The sequence below is a fragment of the Triturus cristatus genome, chromosome 8 (assembly GCF_964204655.1).
Source record: "Triturus cristatus chromosome 8, aTriCri1.1, whole genome shotgun sequence".
Taxonomy (NCBI): Eukaryota; Metazoa; Chordata; class Amphibia; order Caudata; family Salamandridae; genus Triturus; species Triturus cristatus.
This window is the reverse complement of record NC_140591.1, coordinates 1009404282-1009422358: the sequence shown is the minus strand read 5'-3', so window position 1 is coordinate 1009422358 and position 18077 is coordinate 1009404282.

Sequence of the window (18077 nt, the reverse complement as noted above, 5' to 3'; positions counted from 1 at the left end):
GGTGTGCCCCCGAAACTGGTTTGAGCCGGGCTATGCACAGTGAGCACCGGGGTGCCACTGGCAATCACCTTCCTTTCAGCCCTGCCTACCTGGAATACACAAACCCTGTCTGGGATGGTGCTAACACCGCCCTCGACAGGAAACCCTTTGTCCAAACTCCCTTCGCTGGAAGGTCCCCCAGCAGCAGGAGGTCAGACTTGTGTCTGGTGGCAGCATCCATTTTGTGATGCTGAGGCTTGAGTCAACTTTAACCGGGGTTCAGGGTTACTTCCATGTCGTGCCCCTCTAGAAGGGGGGAATGCTAACCCCGTCGCCAGAACTAGCGAGGGGTTCGTATTCCAATTCGTATGACACCTTACTCGACATGTGTAGGTGATGCGATGCCAAAGTTAGCAAATAGCTGGCCCGCGTCACCATGGAACGGCTATTAGGACTTGGTTCCGCAAGCCGTCGACTGGCTCGGCTCGCGCCAGAGCACCATCCCACATGACTCCCCGCACTCTGCCTTCAGGATTGATAAGGCCTGCCATAGGAGTGACTGATAGGAATCCATGTGTCCATTTTAGGGTTAGGTGTAGGAATACTACACCTACAGCAACGGGTGATTACACCACGTGGCCCCAGCTGTCGTGCAGCCAGTTGTGTCAGATTTGGGCGGCCATTCCAGGGGTGGCATAATACATGCTGCAGCCCCTGGTAGGCCCTGGGTACACCGATGCCCTGGATACCTGTGGTATGCTGAGACAGGGACTGACAAGGCGGCCCAGTTCCAATTAGTGGATGCACCTAATGTACATGTGTGTTAATTTCGAGAGAGAACAGCTAGGCTGTGGGTCTGATCGGCAGGCCCACAGCCGGGGAAAGTCGTAAACCAATGAAGCAAAAGCAAAAAAATCGGGGTGATCATAGGATTGCAGACCCTACTCTCCTACAGGGACGGTGAGAGCTTTTCTGACCCTTTCGGAGCGGGACCACCGACGAAAGCAGGGCCTCTGCCTATACTGCGGGAAGAAGGGCCATTTCCTGCGCGAATGCCCGGTGCGCCCGAAGACCGGTAGGCCCCGAACGGGTCAAACAACGGCCAGTCTCGTTGAGGGACCGGCGGAAAACCCCCGTGCTTGAAGGAAAGAGGAGGGACGCCTTCAAGCTGTCAGTTCATCCCTTCGCTGGAAGCCGACGTCACCCAGGAACCCGACCATGTGTTTATCGCCGCTCAAGTGACGGTTGACAACTGCTCGCTGGAGGTTAGAGCCATGATCGACTCCGGGGCCACAGGATGTTTCATGGATATCGAGGAAGCAGAGAGGCTGCGAATCCCCCTCCGTTCCAAAGACGTCCCCGAAACGGTGTATGCTGTCGACGGCAAGGAGTTAGAATCCGGTCCCATTCGACAGGTCACTCCGCCCCTGTGGGTTACAATAGGGAAAGAACACGGAGAGTGGCTCACCCTGAATATAATACAAGCCCCTCGATGCAGGATCATCCTAGGGTTGCCTTGGTTACGGCTGCATGAACCGCATATACATTGGGCGACGAACACGGTTACGTTCGTTTCTCCGTTCTGTCAAACCCGTTGCCGTCTCATGAAGGAACCTCTGGGGAAGGGCGACGGAACCACGCACCATGTGGCCACGGCAGCGGAGAAGGAGGTGGTCCTCCCCGACTGCTATGCACCCTTTATCGGGGTCTTCGATAAGCAGCAAGCCGAAGAACTACCACCCCATCGGGAATTCGATTGCCGCATTGACCTGGTCCCAGGAGCCAGCGTTCCGTGCAGCCGGGTGTATGCTCTTACCGGTCCAGAAACCTGTCATCTCAAAGAGTACATAGACAAGTACTTGAAGCTGGGATTTATACGCCCCTCCAGCTCTCCGGCGGCGTCCCCCCTGTTTTTTATTCCGAAGGCCAACGGGGAGTTACGTTGCTGCATCGACTACCGTTCCCTCAATGCAATAACCATCAGGAATCAGTATCCCCTACCACTCATTCCCGTCCTCTTGGAACAAGTCCGGGGAGCACGGATTTACACAAAGCTGGACCTTCGAGGGGCGTACCATCTGGTTCGGGTACGCGCGGGGGATGAGTGGAAAACAGCGTTCAAGACCCGATTCGGCCTATTCGAGTACTTAGTGATGCCGTTCGGCCTCTGCAACGCCCCGGCCGCTTTCCAATACTTCCTCAACGAAGTATTGAGGGACTATCTGGACAAATACGTCGTGGTCTATATCGACGATATTTTGATCTTTTCGTCGGATCCCAAGGACCACGAAGAGCATGTACGATCCGTGCTGGGAGCCCTGGAACGACACCGACTATTCTGCAAACTCACAAAATGTGAGTTCCACGTAACCACCGTGGAGTTCCTTGGCGTCCTGCTCACCCCCGAAGGGCAGATCATGACCGACCAGAAGGTCAAAGCCGTGGCCGAGTGGCCGCAACCGACCTCAGTGAAAGACGTGCAGAGCTTCCTCGGCTTCGCGAACTTTTACCGGAGGTTTATCCAACATTTTTCCCAAACGGTAACCCCGTTAACCAAGCTGACCCGTAAGGGAACGCCCTTCCTGTGGTCACCAGAAGCCCAGATGGCATTCGAGCAGCTCAAGACAGCGTTTACCTCCGCGCCCGTCCTTCGCCATGCCCAACCGGAGCTACCGTTCCTCGTGGAAGCCGACGCGTCAGACGAAGCAGTGGGAGCTGTTCTTTCCCAGCGCCAGCAGGATACAGGGCTGCTCCATCCAGTGGCCTTCATGTCCCGGAAACTGAGCCCGGCCGAGCTCAACTACACCATCGCGGAGAAAGAACTGCTCGCCATCCGCGAAGCCTTCTTGGAGTGGCGGCATTGGTTGATGGGGGCTCGTCATCAGGTGACCGTCTACACGGACCATCGCAATCTGCAATTCTTACGGTCAGCCCGCCACCTGTCGCCAAGGCAAAAGAGATGGACGCTCTTTTTTGCTGAGTACCATTTCGTGGTGACTTATCGTCCCGGGGCATTGAACAGAAAAGCCGACGCTCTCTCACGCCAAAATCCTCCATGTCTCCCTACGGTGTCTCCCGAGCAATCCATTCTCGCTCCGGATCAGGTCATAGGTAGTCTGAAGACCGAATCCTTTCTGCAGGGGGTAAAGAAAGGTATCCAAACCTTCACCTGGTCATCGTGGTTACGAAGCCACAAGGAATGGCGTCTTTTCCAGGGTATCCCCTTGTGGGGGTCCCGGGTATTAGTCCCCACATTACGACTCCGAAAGCTCGTCTTCTCATGGTGCCATGAAGTACCCAGCGCGGGGCACATGGGAGGGACAAAAACCCTGGAGAGGGTGTTGAGACAGTTTTGGTGGCCTACTGTCCGACCTGATGTGTTGCTATGGGTGAAGAGATGTGCGGTTTGTGCCCAGATGAAACCCGACCATCAGCGACAACAAGGACTGCTGATGCCACTTCCTACCCCGACGAATCCCTGGGAACGGATTTCCATAGACTTCGTGGTGGGGCTGCCGAAGGACCAGGGATGTACCGCCATTATTGTTGTCATCGACTATCTCACAAAGATGGGCCACTTCATCGCCTGTAAACAAGTCCCCTCGGCAGGGGTATTGGCGTCCCTCCTGTTGAGACACGTGGTGCGACTTCATGGACTCCCGGTGGGGATCGTCTCGGATAGGGGATCGCAGTTTACTGCCCGGTTCTGGAGGGTGTGGTGTGAGCAGCTCGGCATCCATTCCTCCCTGTCCACGAGCTTCCACCCCCAGACGGATGGGCAGACAGAGCGTCTCAACCAAACCCTGAAACAATACCTGCGTTGCTACGCCGCTAAAGCGGCGGACTCTTGGGTTGATTTGCTCTGGGTGGCCGAGGTGGCGTATAATAATGCACAACATTCCTCAAAACACCACACTCCCTTCTTTCTTGCTTCCGGGTTCCACCCCCGATTTGTTCCCTTCATTCTCCCCAAGGAGGCGGTGTCCCTTCCTGATTTGCAGGCAAGACTCAGCACCATACACACTGCTCTCAAACAGGCCAGGGCCAGCTTGAGGATAGCGAAGACTCGCTATAAAGCCCAAGCCGACAAACGGCGGAGACCCGCACCGGTGTATCGCAAGGGAGAGAAGGTATGGTTGTCCACAAAAAACATTTGCTTCCGCTATCCCAGTGTTTTTCACCCAAAGTACATTGGACCATACCCGGTGGTGCGACATGTGAACCCGGTGGCGGTGCTACTGCGGTTGCCCCCGCATCTGCGCATCCATCCTGTGTTCCACGTGTCGTTGCTGAAACCCTCTCTGTGCCCGGTGAAGAAGCCCCCTGCGCCTGTCTGGGTACACCACGAGCAGGAGTACGTCGTTCGCCGTGTTCTGGATTCCAACCTGGTGAGGGGCAAGCTCTGGTATCTTCTGGCCTGGAAGGGATACGGCCCCGAGGAGAACTCATGGGAACCGGCGACGGCGGTACACGCGGCCCGACTGGTGGCGGCCTTCCACCGCCGTTCGCCCTCCAAGCCCGGAGGCACCGGCGGTCCGGTGGCCGGGGTGAAGTGGGGTGTGCTGTCATGATTCGGGGGCCGACGGCGCTGCTCCGAGGATAAGGACTCCAAATCCCAGCAGCCCCCGCGGCCACCCGCCGGAAGAAACGTCATCGCACCCCGGTCAAGTATAAGAGGCGCGGCAACCTGGTAGGCGGGGCCAATGATTCCCGTTCGAACTAGCGAATCCTAACGGCTGCGACCAAACCCCCGCATCGTCCCGCAACTCCCTGTCTTCCATCCAGCCGGTGACCCGACGTGGATATCTCGACAATTGATCTCTCGACGACCCTGAGGAGGTAAGCAGGCTGCGGTTTTCCCGGCGCGCCTCTGCAGATCCTGAGGCACTATCTGCTCCTCCAGACTTCCTGGCGCTCCTCCGCCCCTGGATTTCCCGGGCGTGAGTGGCAGCGCCACCTACTTCTGCGGACCTCCCGGCGCTCCTCCGCCCCAGGACCTCGGGGCGTGAGTGGCAGCGCCACCCGCTCCCACTGACCTCCAGGCGCTCCTCCGCCTCCCGGATTCCCAGGCGTGAGTGGCAGCGCCCCCGACACTTTCGACGCTAACCTAACAGCAGCGGCTCCTGCGCTCCTCTGCCCCCGGAGTTCCTGGGCGTGAGTGGCAGCGCCTGAGTCCGCAGGTTGTCTCAAGCCTTTCCTTGCGCCTCCCCGTGAAGGAACGAGGAGCGCGAGCGAGACCTTCTCTCTCCCTTAGTCCCATCCGTGAAGTAACGGAGAGGGACTCACAGAGAGCTGCCAAAGGGAAGGCAGAAACCCCAGGTAGGGGGAAGAACGAGTTGGGGGTGTGGGGGAGGTAGAGAGGAGCCTGTGGCTTAACCCGTCTTCTTGTTTCTTCCAGGTCTCTCCCCTGCTGTCCCTTCCCGACCTTCCCTCGCCCACCTGTCTCCTCGTCCGAGGGTATTTCACGTGCACCGGACAGGGGTCGGATGGGCGGGGGGCCCACACATAGCATCAACGCGATCCTGAGGAGAAGAAGCACTGGGACCACGACACAACCATAGTGCGCTGACCTGGCGAGCGGCTCTGCGGGTGCCTGATGCAAAGAGGGGGGGTCCGTGAGTGTCTCAGGATGGACCTAAGGGAGGAAAGGGGGTATGAAGTAAACCTGGCAATGAAGAGTAAAAAGTCGGAAAGCCGGAGGCGGGCCGTGTGTTTACCTCGGGCGGAGAGAGACTTGGTCCGTAGAGTGCCGGACTGGCAGCCAAGGTGGGTGAAGGCAATGCGATAATGGCACAGGGGGGATCCAGCAGGCGCTGTGGAGTGCTGGAGCTGAGGGAGGGAAGGGTAGTTAGAAGGGGGAATGCGGTATGCATGGGACTGCCGAGTGCAGTAGCATTGTGTAGCATGGGCTTACCTTAGTAAAGTGACTGGAAGCGCGGGAGTCCGGAGTGAGTTGTCCTTCAGGCCTGATTGAATAGTGGGCTTTGGAAGGAGTTCGAGCAGCGGCAATGGCTGCGGGCCGGTACGGGACCGGAGCTAGAAGAGCGTGAGAGGGTAGTTAGTGGGGAGGAGACAGGAGCAAGGAATGGCTCTGGCGGGTAGAGACTCTAGCATTGGCTTACCTCAGAAGGAGTCGCCGGAGGGAGCAAGAGTCTGCTGCTCCTTGAGGCGTGATAGCAAGGAAACTGCGGGGTGGCTGGCGTGTTAAGTAGGCGGCATGGCCAGGGACAAGGGGAAAAGACACAGAAGGAGGACTATGGAAACAATCAAGTCAGCCGAAAACGGTGGCCATGATGGAGAGGAGTGCTGCAGTGGCAGACATCTTGTAATGGTGAAAATGAAGTGAAGGCTACAGACAGCCGTGTAGTATGGTGCTTTGGTGGACATGCTTGGATAATAAAGAACTGTTCAATACATATTAACAATTTAAGTAATGCATTACTGGCCATGGTGAATAGAAGCATATACTTGGTGATAACAGTTGTATTAGAGTTGGGAAAAGTGACAGGCAAGACTTCAAAGTAATACAATATAGTTAATGGAGGAAAAAAATAAAATAACAAAAATAAAAATTGCCATAAAGTGTAGCCATGATGTTCATACATTTACATTGTTTGTTTCATACTCGTGCAGTTTAGCCTAAAAACTGGCAGTCAAGCTGGCTGAGAGCGACTGGGGTGAAAAATTCATTAATGCAGAATTACACTTGTTTACAGTAAGGATGTCCAGTCCTCTGTCCTATTGAGCCCATTATTGATGGAATCAAAGAGGATGATTGACTTTAATTCCTCTCTGTTTAACAGTTGGGCCATATTTCCACCCCTTTGGGGTAACTTCAGCGATTTGAGGACTGTCCAACGCAAGTCGCCTTCGTTGTGATTGGCGTCAGAAAAATGTTCAACAAGAGGAGCGTTCAGTCTCTTGCATCGAATGCGACTTCTATGTTGACAAATTCTGGTCTTGACTCTTTGCGTAGTTTGTCCAATGTATATTTTCAAACAGGAACATTGGATGAGATAGATAACGTTGCTAGAGTTACAATTGGTGAAAGCTTGACAGTGCACTGTAATGTTCTTGAATGTGAAGCTTTTGCCCTCAATGGTGAACACACAAACATTGCACGAACCACATTTCGAATGACCAATGATGGGGGACAGACCCCAGCTAGCAGGAAGAGTGGTGTTGGAAGCGACAGGTAATGCAGCCCTGACAAGGTGATCCTTCAAATTTTTGCTTTTTTTGAAGGCGAATAGAGGTTTATCAATGGTGAGGTTGCCTGCATTCAAAATAGGCCAATGGTGCAGTATCGTCTTTCTCAATTTGTTGGATACCAGGGAAAAAGTAGTTACGCACGCAATTCTCTGCAGTTCTTTTTTAGGTTTAGGGGTCAGAAGTAAGCCTGGGCAAAGCACTACGCTACGCTGGCGTAGTTTGCGAAGTTCGCGCTACTTCGCACTACGCGAATTGCACGTAGCACAGTGCGAACACGCGTAGCGTAGTGTTGCGTAGTGCTGCGGTCATTTTTTGCTTGCTCGCGGTCCTCAACGTCAAGTTGGCCACCGCGAGCAAGCAAAATGACATCCCGGCGAGACTTTTTCCTTGTTCGCGATCAGCAACATCAAGTTGGCGATCGCGAGCATGGTAAATAAACCTCCCGGCGAGATTCCCAACGCGAGGAGGTCAGGTTTCTCATTGCGAGTGGTCGCGTATGCTCGTGACCGCTCGCGATGAGAAACTACCAGTTCGCGTTGAGCAAGCTGCCGCTCGAGTAAAAATCTACTCGAGCAGCAGAAAACTACAGCTCGCACTGTGCAAGATGCCATTTTCAATGATTGCACAGTGCCGGTTGCTTGTCCGCACTGTGCAATCATTGAAAACGACATCTGGCACAGTGCGAACAAGGTACTACGCTGTTCGCGAAGTGCTACGCGTAGCTCGCGTAGTGCGAACTGCACTTTGCGTAGCTTCGCGAAGTGCTACTTCGCGAACTACGCCCAGGGTTAGTCAGAAGGACTTTTCGGGGACAGTACCAGGCTCTTTTAGAAGCATTTTTTACAATTCTTTTTGGGTAGCCCCTGTCTTTTAGTTTAGAGGCCAGAACAGATGATTCTCTGAAGTAATCAGCCTTACATGAGCAATTTCTCCTAATTCTCAAAAATTGAGAATACGGCAATGAATCCCTTAGAGCCCTAGGGTGATTGCTGGCGTAGTTAAGGAGGGTGTTGCGTTCAGTAGGTTTGCGATAAAGGCGTGTTAGTAGTTCGCCATCGTTGTGAAAAATAGTGAGATCTAAAAATGCTATAGAGTCAATGTCAGTAGTGATGGTAAAGGATAGCCCAGAGCAGCTGTTGTTCATCCAGTGTAGGAATAGGCGTAGGACATCGACGTTTTCTCTCCAAATAATGAAGATGTCGTCGATGTATCTACGCCAAAAGATGATGCCTGGAAAGAAGGGGTTTGAAGCTGTCAGAATGACATTAGTTTCCAATTGGTCCATAAAGAGCACTGCCAGATTTGGCGGCAAAAATCGCACCCATTGAGGTGCCTTTGATTTGCTGGTAGAAGGTGTTGTTGAAACTGAAGAAATTGCAGGTAAGGCATAGTTCTAAGAGCTGTAGTATGAAATTACTGGGGACAGCGTGTGGGCGTGGGCGTGACTCCAGTATCCTTTGTATTACTAGAAGGGCAGCTGTCTGAGGGATATTGGTGTATAACGACTCCACGTCCATGGTACATAGAGTCTCTGACATGGGATCAAAAGGATGATGCTCAATCATGTTAATCATTGCCATTGAGTCTCTAACATAACATTGAGTGGTGGGAATGAAGTCTTTAATGAAGAAATCTACATACGTCCCAAGTGGTTCTAAGATTGAACCGCAAGCAGAAACGATGGGGCGGCCTGGAGGGTTTGAAATACTTTTGTGGACTTTGGGGAGCGTATATATTACAGGAGTGCGTGCTGATTTTACATTCAGAAAATTGAATTCCTTTTTTGAAAGGAAGCCGGCACGGAGTCCCTCTGTGGTCGTGCTGAGGATCAATCCCTGAATCTCTTTAGTGGGGTTCGATGCTAACCTCATGTAGTGGTCTTTGTTGTTTAGTTGGCGTTCGATTTCTAATATGTACGCTGTTTTTCCTTGGAGCACTATTCCGCCACCTTTATCTGCACTTTTGATTACCAATGAGTCGGTATTTTTCAGCTGATTGATAGCTTGTTTTTCTTTGAGTGTAATGTTAAATGGAATGAACCTTTTATTACTCTGTAGGTTAGAGAGGTCCTTCAGTATCATTTTCTCAAAAGTGATTATCTCTGGGGGTACCATACCAGCTGATGGTAGAAAAGTGGATGGGGGCCGAAAGGGAGTGTTGGCCGTTTGTTCTGGCGTTGGATGCAACTGAAAAAACGCTTGTAGGCGGATGCGACGGAAAAATCTGAGAAGTTCAGTTTGTAGATCCATGAAGTTGGGTGGAATTGTTGGACCAAAGGTTAATCCTTTTTTGAGGAGGGAGAGTTCGTCTGAGGTCAATGAGTGGGAAGAGAGATTGAAGATGGGAATCACGTCAGTGTGTTGGTTGGTGGGAGTGTCTGTCATTACCATTGGTAAAAATTGTTGCGTGTCCTCCTCTCTCCGGGTGGATTGTACCACCGCTGGGTTTTCTTCACTCTGCCACGTTGGGGTGGGTCTTGTTGGCCCCTGGCTAAAAAAGTGTTCTGATTTAAGCCTCCACGTCTTGTGGTGCTACTACCCTCTCCTGGGTCCGAGCTGTCGGATGAGTCAGCTGAGGTGTCTGAAAAGCCTACCAGATTGTGACGTTTGTTGTAACGGCCCCAAGGACGGTTGTTTTGATGTGTGGAGTAGGACCTGTTAGTGTAAAAATCTTTTTGTAAATAAGGGTAGTTGGTCTCTATGTTGTAGGTTTTTATATCTTTCTTTATTTTGTTAGCTTTCTTGTTCTGTTCAATTCTATGGAAGTCTGCAACAGTTTTTTCAATCTGTTCCAACAATTTCTTGGCCTCAGTGGTTGGATTGGAATCTTGAATTTGTGTAAGTATATCTGAAATCTCAATCTCTAGCTCTTTGAGAGTTTCTGTGGTGATATCAATTCCAAGTACTAGCCAGTGGCGAGAACATGTAGTGCCGATATAGCTAAAATTAGAAATATATTTTGGATTGTCAGTAAAGATCCCAGGAATATTGCGTACTTGGAGACCTAAGGGAATGACTTCTGCTTTGAGGTAATCTGTGAGCATAAGAATCATTAACTGTAGACGAACCTGCTTTTTCCTGAGTTTCTCCAGTTGGTCTGGGACTGAGGTGTTGGAGGAGGTGGGTATTTCGGGGGTATCTGAGAGTAATGATGGACCTGAACAAAGTTGTTTAATGTAATCATCCGTATACAACGGTGCAAAAGCTGACATGCTGTGGTGTAAAAATGGGGACTGAAGAAGGAAGTTACAAAAGTTGGATTGAAAAACACTCAAAAAACTAGGTTGGCTGAACCAAAAGATTGGTTGGGAGGGGTAATGAACCCTTGCAATCCAGCGATTGCGCTAAGTGTGAGGAGAAATAACAAGGGGACCCGATCTGGTAGCCTAAGGACCTCAGGTAATTGCTTATTTTAAAGAACAAAGGTCCTTAGCATAAGAGTAAATAGTGAAAGTATTTCGACATAGACTACAATGAGCACTATGAGTAGTCTTCCAATGTCCAGCCGGACAAAGGAACATTTATTCAAACAAATACAAGGGGAATGAACGGAATAAGGGAAACAACAAGAGTGGAAAAAGGCACAATCCTGTACCGAGCTTGGAAGTAAAGGGATGGAAAGAATGGAAACAAGAAAGAGATAACAGGCAAAGAAATTAGTTGATTGAAGAGCAAAGGGTGGATTACATTACACAATAATCTTAAGTAAGCTCATACCAACAAACAACACAACAGAATTTACACAGTGGTTAAATTGTGGTGTTTGCTAAACAAGTCAACGTTTCGATCCCTAGCTCTTAATTCTGTGGGATCATCATCAGGACTAGAATGTGAACTATTGCCTGATAAGTTGTTTGAAACAGCCTGTAAAGTTTTAAAACAGGGAAAAAGGGAAAAAAAGAAGAAAATATAAAAGATTTAAACAATTATTACGGTCCACCATTCGTTGAGCATATCTAGTAGACAACCGTTCGGATAACGTAGAGCATATATACATATGATTTAAGAAGAAAGTGAGGTGAGCGTGGTGCTCAACATGCGAACAAGAATGAAAACGTTGCTGTGTTCTGCAACACACAGTCCGAGTGGAAGACCCAAAGGGTCAACGGCGGCAAATAAGCCGCATTGGATGTGTAATTGCCCAGTGTTGGCAGTGAGAGGAGTGTCAAGAGGGCGTATGCGGGTGGCGAAGGGTGGTGTCGAGCCTGCATGGAGATAGAACAAGAGGGTGCTTAGTGCCGTTCCGAGATATAACGTTGTGGATGACAAAAATTGCGGAGTGTGGTGGTATGACAAGAAGCGGCGCGGTGTTGGTGGTACATGCTCGCTAGAAAACATGGTGCGCTCCGATATATAGCGTTATGGATGATGACAAAGGTTGCGGGGTGTAGTGGTGTGACAAGAAGCGGCGCAGTGATGGCGGTACAAGCTCGCAAGCAACCATAGTGCGCTGACCTGGCGAGCGGCTCTGCGGGTACCTGATGCAAAGAGGGGGGGTCCGTGAGTGTCTCAGGATGGACCTAAGGGAGGAAAGGGGGTATGAAGTAAACCTGGCAATGAAGAGTAAAAAGTGGGAAAGCCGGAGGAGGGCCGTGTGTTTACCTCGGGCGGAGAGAGACCTGGTCCGTAGTGTGCCAGACTGGCAGCCAAGGTGGGTGAAGGCAATGCGATAATGGCACAGGGGGGATCCAGCAGGCGCTGTGGAGTGCTGGAGCTGAGGGAGGGAAGGGTAGTTAGAAGGGGGAAGGCGGTATGCATGGGACTGCAGAGTGCAGTAGCATTGTGTAGCGTGGGCTTACCTTAGTAAAGTGACTGGAAGCGCGGGAGTCTGGAGCGAGTTGTCCTTCAGGCCTGATTGAATAGTGGGCTTTGGAAGGAGTTCGAGCAGCGGCAATGGCTGCGGGCCAGTACGGGACCGGAGCTAGAAGAGCGTGAGAGGGTAGTTAGTGGGGAGGAGACTGGAGCAAGGAATGGCTCTGGCGGGTAGAGACTCTAGCATTGGCTTACCTCAGAAGGAGTCGCCGGAGGCCAGAGGGAGCAAGTGTCTGCTGTTCCTTGAGGCGTGATAGCAAGGAAACTGCGGGGTGGTGCCACCAACGGTGTGCATGGCATTCTAACGACACCTGTCTGTTGTCCCCTGCTGACTACTGCCTTCGGCCAAAGCAAAACCAAAGGAAATGATGGACGGAGTGTTGAACATTGCAAGCACTCACCCCCAGTCAACTGATCTGGGTTTAATCCATCACCGTTCTTTAGCCCACTCTGCCACCCCAGTTCAGACATGGCCATATGCAAATCAGTCTGACCCTGTGCCTCATGGGAACAGTCCAGCCCGAACTGCCAAGCCATGTCTTCCCTGGACCGGAAACAAGATTCCTAGGACCTGTTTCTGGCATTTCAGCCGTCTTCAGCCAGGCTTGCTTGAATCCAGTGGCAAAGTGAGCAAGGGACTCACGTCTGAGCATACCCTGCCAACTTATGGCGAACCAAGCAAAACCAAAGCAAATGATGGATGGAGTGTTGAACATTGCAAGCACTCACCCCCAGTCAACTGATCTGGGTTTAATCCATCACCGTTCTTTAGCCCACTCTGCCACCCCAGTTCAGACATGGCCATATGTAAATCAGACTGACCCTGTGCCTCATGGGAACAGTCCAGCCCGAACTGCCAAGCCATGTCTTCGGCCTACACTACGGACATGTAGGTCACACATTTGGAACTGAATCTTGATTTCATGATGGCAGAGGCCATATATTCATAGCAGCCTGTACTTCACTGTACTCCCTTCTATCAGGTGGCAGCAACCATGATGTGCATAGCATTCCAAAGACACGTGGCTGTGGGCCCACGCGGACTACTGCTCCCGGCCTATGCTGCGCTCGAGTAGGCCACAGAATTGGAACTGATCATCGATCATTCAAAGGCAGAGTAAGAATCATTGCACACAAGGAGAGGCGTAAGAGGAAGACGCGGTTCAGTCCGGAGGGTAAAAGGATCATCGTTACGGAGGTGATCGAACACTACCTGTCCTGGTGTCACTAACTCTGTGCATCGCAAGACAACGAAACGTGGCTGTGGGCCATTACTGACCGCTGCCTCCGGCCCACGCTGCGGGGGACTAGATAACACATTTGGGACTGAGTCTTGATCATACATTACCCAAGTACGCACATTAACGAAGAGTTTATTTCACTGTACTCCCTTCGATGTGGTGACACCAAGTACGTGCCTGGCTTCCCAACCACACGTGTCTGTGGGTCCTTGATGATTACGCCGTCGGCCTACACTGCGGTCCAGCAGGCCTCACGCCAATACACTCCAGTACGTACCAGGCAGGACACGTCACCATCGCTATCTGAACACCCGCTCGGCTCTAGTGCTTTTGCCTCCGTCAACCACAAGTTACCCCCAAATGTCATCTCAACGTCGGGTGTTAGAGTTCCTAGAGGGGCTCACTGAACCGCGCCTGGCCCTTGTTGACCGCTGCCTCTGGCCTACACTGCGGTCAAGTAGGTCACACACAATTTCGAATTCAGCCTTGATTTATTTATGGCTGCCTTGATGTCATTGTACAGGCCTCAACGCAGACTGCATCTCCTTTCAGCCCCAGTGCCACTAAGCCTGTTCCCCAAAACTCATGGATACTTTCTGGTTGGACTTTGGTGATGACTGAGTCCATGGACTTGGGGTTGTCGTCGCCATCATGTCGGTTATACTGACTTTGTGGCGAAAACGATGCAGTGGCATTCCACTCCTCCATTTGCTGCTTCCGGACAGCTTACACCCTCTGCATCATGCCCTGGAGGACACCTTCCACTGGCTCCCGCAACCCTCCGCAACATACACCTCTGACATTGATGAGGACCCGCTCAGGTCACATGGCCCATCTGACTGCACCGCAAGTCACCGTTCCGTGGCCGGGTGCCTGTGCCGGCAGCAGTGCATCCGCGGCCACTAACTCTGTGCTGGTCAGGTTTGGGACCCCTTCTTTTGAGATATTGGATGGCCTCTGAGGCGATGGCCTTGGGGTCATCAACACCATGTGTCTGTGGCCCTGCGCTGTCCGCTGCCTCCGGCATCAACTGCGGCCCACCAGGGCTCACACATTAAATCGAGTCCAGACAGGCCCGGATTCCACATCACCGCAGGAGGCACACGCTGCCACCACCAGGACCGACTCCAACTGCAAAATGCCAGTGTCGAAACGGTCGTACTGGCAGACTGACGGAGTTGCTCACACATGTCGTGGATGCCATCTTCTGCCTGATCCCCTGCTCAGCACTCCAGGTGCCACTGACTCGGTGCACCACATATCATCGTCCATTACTGTCTTGGTTATGTACTGTGGAGAGTTCACACAGCAATGTCACCTCAGGCGGTCTGGGAGACCTGGGCCGATGATGAGGAAGATGATGCAGGTGCGACACCCCCCCACTGCAGCTGCATTATGTAGGTCCCGAAGGGACACAATCCTAGGCATTTTCTTCACATGAGCGCGCTTAGCTCTGGTGTCCCAGACTCAGCGCACTGCAACTCACGGACACTTCTGTTTGCTCTTTGTGTGCCCTCTGGACTTACTCAGGCTACCTCCATGATGCACCGCAGTTGTCCCTGTAATGCTGGTGTTGTCTATTTCCGTATTCATAGTGTTCACTGTTGTATTTGTTGCCAGCACCAACAACTCACTGAGGGCTGGCTTGCACTGACCCCACACACATCCAGCACCGGCGTCACTGTACATGTGACCCTGCCAATAAAGGGGCTGGGCGCACGTTCCCGTAGCCAGTTCAGCATAATATCTGCGTGTATCCCTGTGGTCTTGTTGTATGCATGAGGGCCCTGGGCCCTGCGTCATTCCATTGTGCTGTGTACAGCGGACACAGGCATGTCACTGCAGGCAGCAGGTTAGAGCTTGGACATGTCGCTTTGTCGTCACTCACTCAATTCGTAAGGGGAGTGGACTGGGCTGTAATACGCAGGGCCAACTTGGGTGTGTGACTGATATGTGCGTGCCCCTGGGCGTGGTTCTGTACTGGGAATGTGCATCTGCATGTGTGTCTATGGCAGTGTGGGTCTCCTTTGTGGGGTGTAGGTGGTCCCTGAAGGGTAACTGACACCCATGTATGTGTTGTAGTTTGCCTTCAATGGGTTTGGACCACACCCACACCTGTTTGGCCACATCCTTTTGGTGTTGTGACACCTGTCATTGGAGTTCCATGTGTGGGTAGGTGAGGTGTTGTGAGCCAGCCGTGGTTGCGGGTGCTTCATGTTGTGTGGTCTGTGCAGGGGCTGGAGTCTCCTCTATGTAGCTTGTCTGCCCTGGTCCTGGTGGTGGGTTGCGTGGGATGTCCATGGGCTGTTGTTTGGCGTCGGTGTCGCAGTTGTGGTGGTCGTCTCCGGCATCACTGATGGATTGTCTGGTCTGACCTTCTGGAGGTGTTATTTGTCCCGCTGCAATAAGAAGGGGAGATGCATGTTGACATTGTGTTGACATTTATGTTTGCGCATTGTCCTTCTAGACATGCAGAATGTGTGTCAATGTACATTGTGACTATTTGGGCGGTGCTGGCAATTTGAGTTGGGATATTGGACATTTGGCCTACATGACTGATTTGAGGTTGTACCCGTACATATGCATCTCACAGTTCCCTGCTCTGTCCAATGTGATTAGCCTGTTTCTGCGCATGGGCAGACCCAGTTTTGTCCCCTGTTCTGCAGTGTCGGTGATGCACTTTGTGCCACATTGTCATGGGATGTGCTGTGATTGCTATGTGTGTGTGCTGCAGTGTGCCACGGGGATGTCGGACATGACCCTGGGTAATTGTGTGTGTGCAGTGTGCTATACTTAATTGTGCATGTGTGCCATTGTGCCCATCTCCCCCCGTCGCCCCAGTCCCTGTTGGATCCTCACCCTGTTGTTGTTGTGTCAGGTCCTATCGAGCTGTGTCCGTACTCCCACCTCCTTGCACCGTCTCCACACTGATGACTGGCCTCTGTTTCCTCCAGCTCTTCCTGTGGTGCAGGACTCCCACCTCCTGTCACCGTTGCTGCCTTCCTGTTAGTAGCGGCTTTGGGCCTGGTTTAGGTTTTCACGTCATGCCAGTGCCTCTTGGCCTCATCCATTGTCCTCCTCGACACTCCGGCTGCATTCCAGGTAGTCTGATTGTGGGACAGTTGCTGGTAGTGTTCTGTCACCTCCGTGACGCTGGTCTTGTTTTCCTGCGGACTGCAACCCGTCTTCCTCTCCCTCTTCTCCTTGGCCTTCCCCGATCACGTTGTTCCTTGCTGGTGGTGTATGGGGCCTGTGGGGTTCGCGTTGGCCTCTGCGCTGGGTCAGGGTGCATCCATGTTGCTACTCACTTTGGATTCTTTCTGGTGTTTAGTTTTTGTAGCTTTTATAGTGCATTTACCCGCCAGACGCGTGGGATTTGCAGGCCTGCGGCTGGTTTTCGCGGCTTTTTGTATCGCGATTGGCCTCATCGCAGGATTTATTCCTTTAGCGTTTCGCATTTTTGCGGCGTGGCATTGATTTTAGCGCGGTCAGTTGACGCGTTATCTGGTGACTATCGCATGGTACCGCCGTGTTGTGAATACCTGGTTAACACGGCGTAAAAGTCCTGCAATCGACTGCGATGTTGGAGGTTGCGTTAAGTAACTTTTGTGATGGTTATCACACGTTCATGAGAATATGCCCCTTTGTATACTACAGTCCCAGAATTCATTTTTGAGAACCGGGACATATTTTTCATCATCATACTTTGACCCATAGCAAGACAGAGAACAGCATAAAAGGGAGAAAGACAATGGAACAGAGAGAGAAGAAACCGCAGCCAGGGAAAAAGTAGGACCTAAATGAGATAAAGTGTCAGATAAAAAGGCAAGTGTAGGGTGGTGGAACAAAGAGAAATGAGGTGGATTAATGACCAGGGACCTTTGGTATTTGGCAGCCTTGGTGCCAAGGAGAGCTGGTAGTGGGTGCCTAAAAAATGGCGTTCTACATGGATCTTTTTACCGATTAAGCACTACTTAGGGGAACCGAACGTTTTGGGCTCAAGACCCAAATTATTTCGTGAAGTAAAAATATTGAATTATAAACACACAAAAAAAGACATTAAACATAAAATGCCTTTACCATCTCTGCTCTATTAGTAGACACAATAGGGGAGGGATGACAAAACATTTTTGACTTGCACCATTACAAGTCCTTAAGGCTGTTCCTTGTGCAAACCCCTTTCCCCACCGTATTATGAAAGCAGGCGGCAATGTTTTACAAGAATATTTGTGCATACTTGTGGATGCTTAAGTGTGCTTGAGCTGCATTATTACACTGGGTTATCATTGTGTTGTATTGTGGTTGTTGTGTCGTGATATGTTTTGTTTTTCTTTTAGGTTGTGTCATGCTATTGTGCTGTGATCAGCTGTGCTCTGTATTTACTTAGAGAAGTCTATAAATGCTGTCACATTTCCAGCTAGAATCAACACATTCCTTCAAAGTTCTAGTGACAAGCAGCTATGGTGGGAACATACTGATGCTCTTTCTCTAAACTACTTAAGACAAGGGTCAGTCCAAAATAGTGTCAACAGATTTATGTTAAATTATCACTTTCCAATGCTCATTTTATGAGATGCCGCCCCTGGAATTTAATTAAAATTTAAGTTAATTACTAAATATATCAGGAAGTCTGGAGCATAAAAAAATATGAAGAGTTGAAATGGAGAGGGATTTACTCTCACGTACCCTCTGTTTAATTTCAGTGAAATTGCCATTGCAGTGCCTCAATATATTAGTTTTAGTGAGGGGTCACAGAAGAGTCTGGGTTATTAATGTGCCGTGCCAACGTGACGGATGCTTTCTTTCATCTAGAATAGCCCATTAGCGGGGTTCT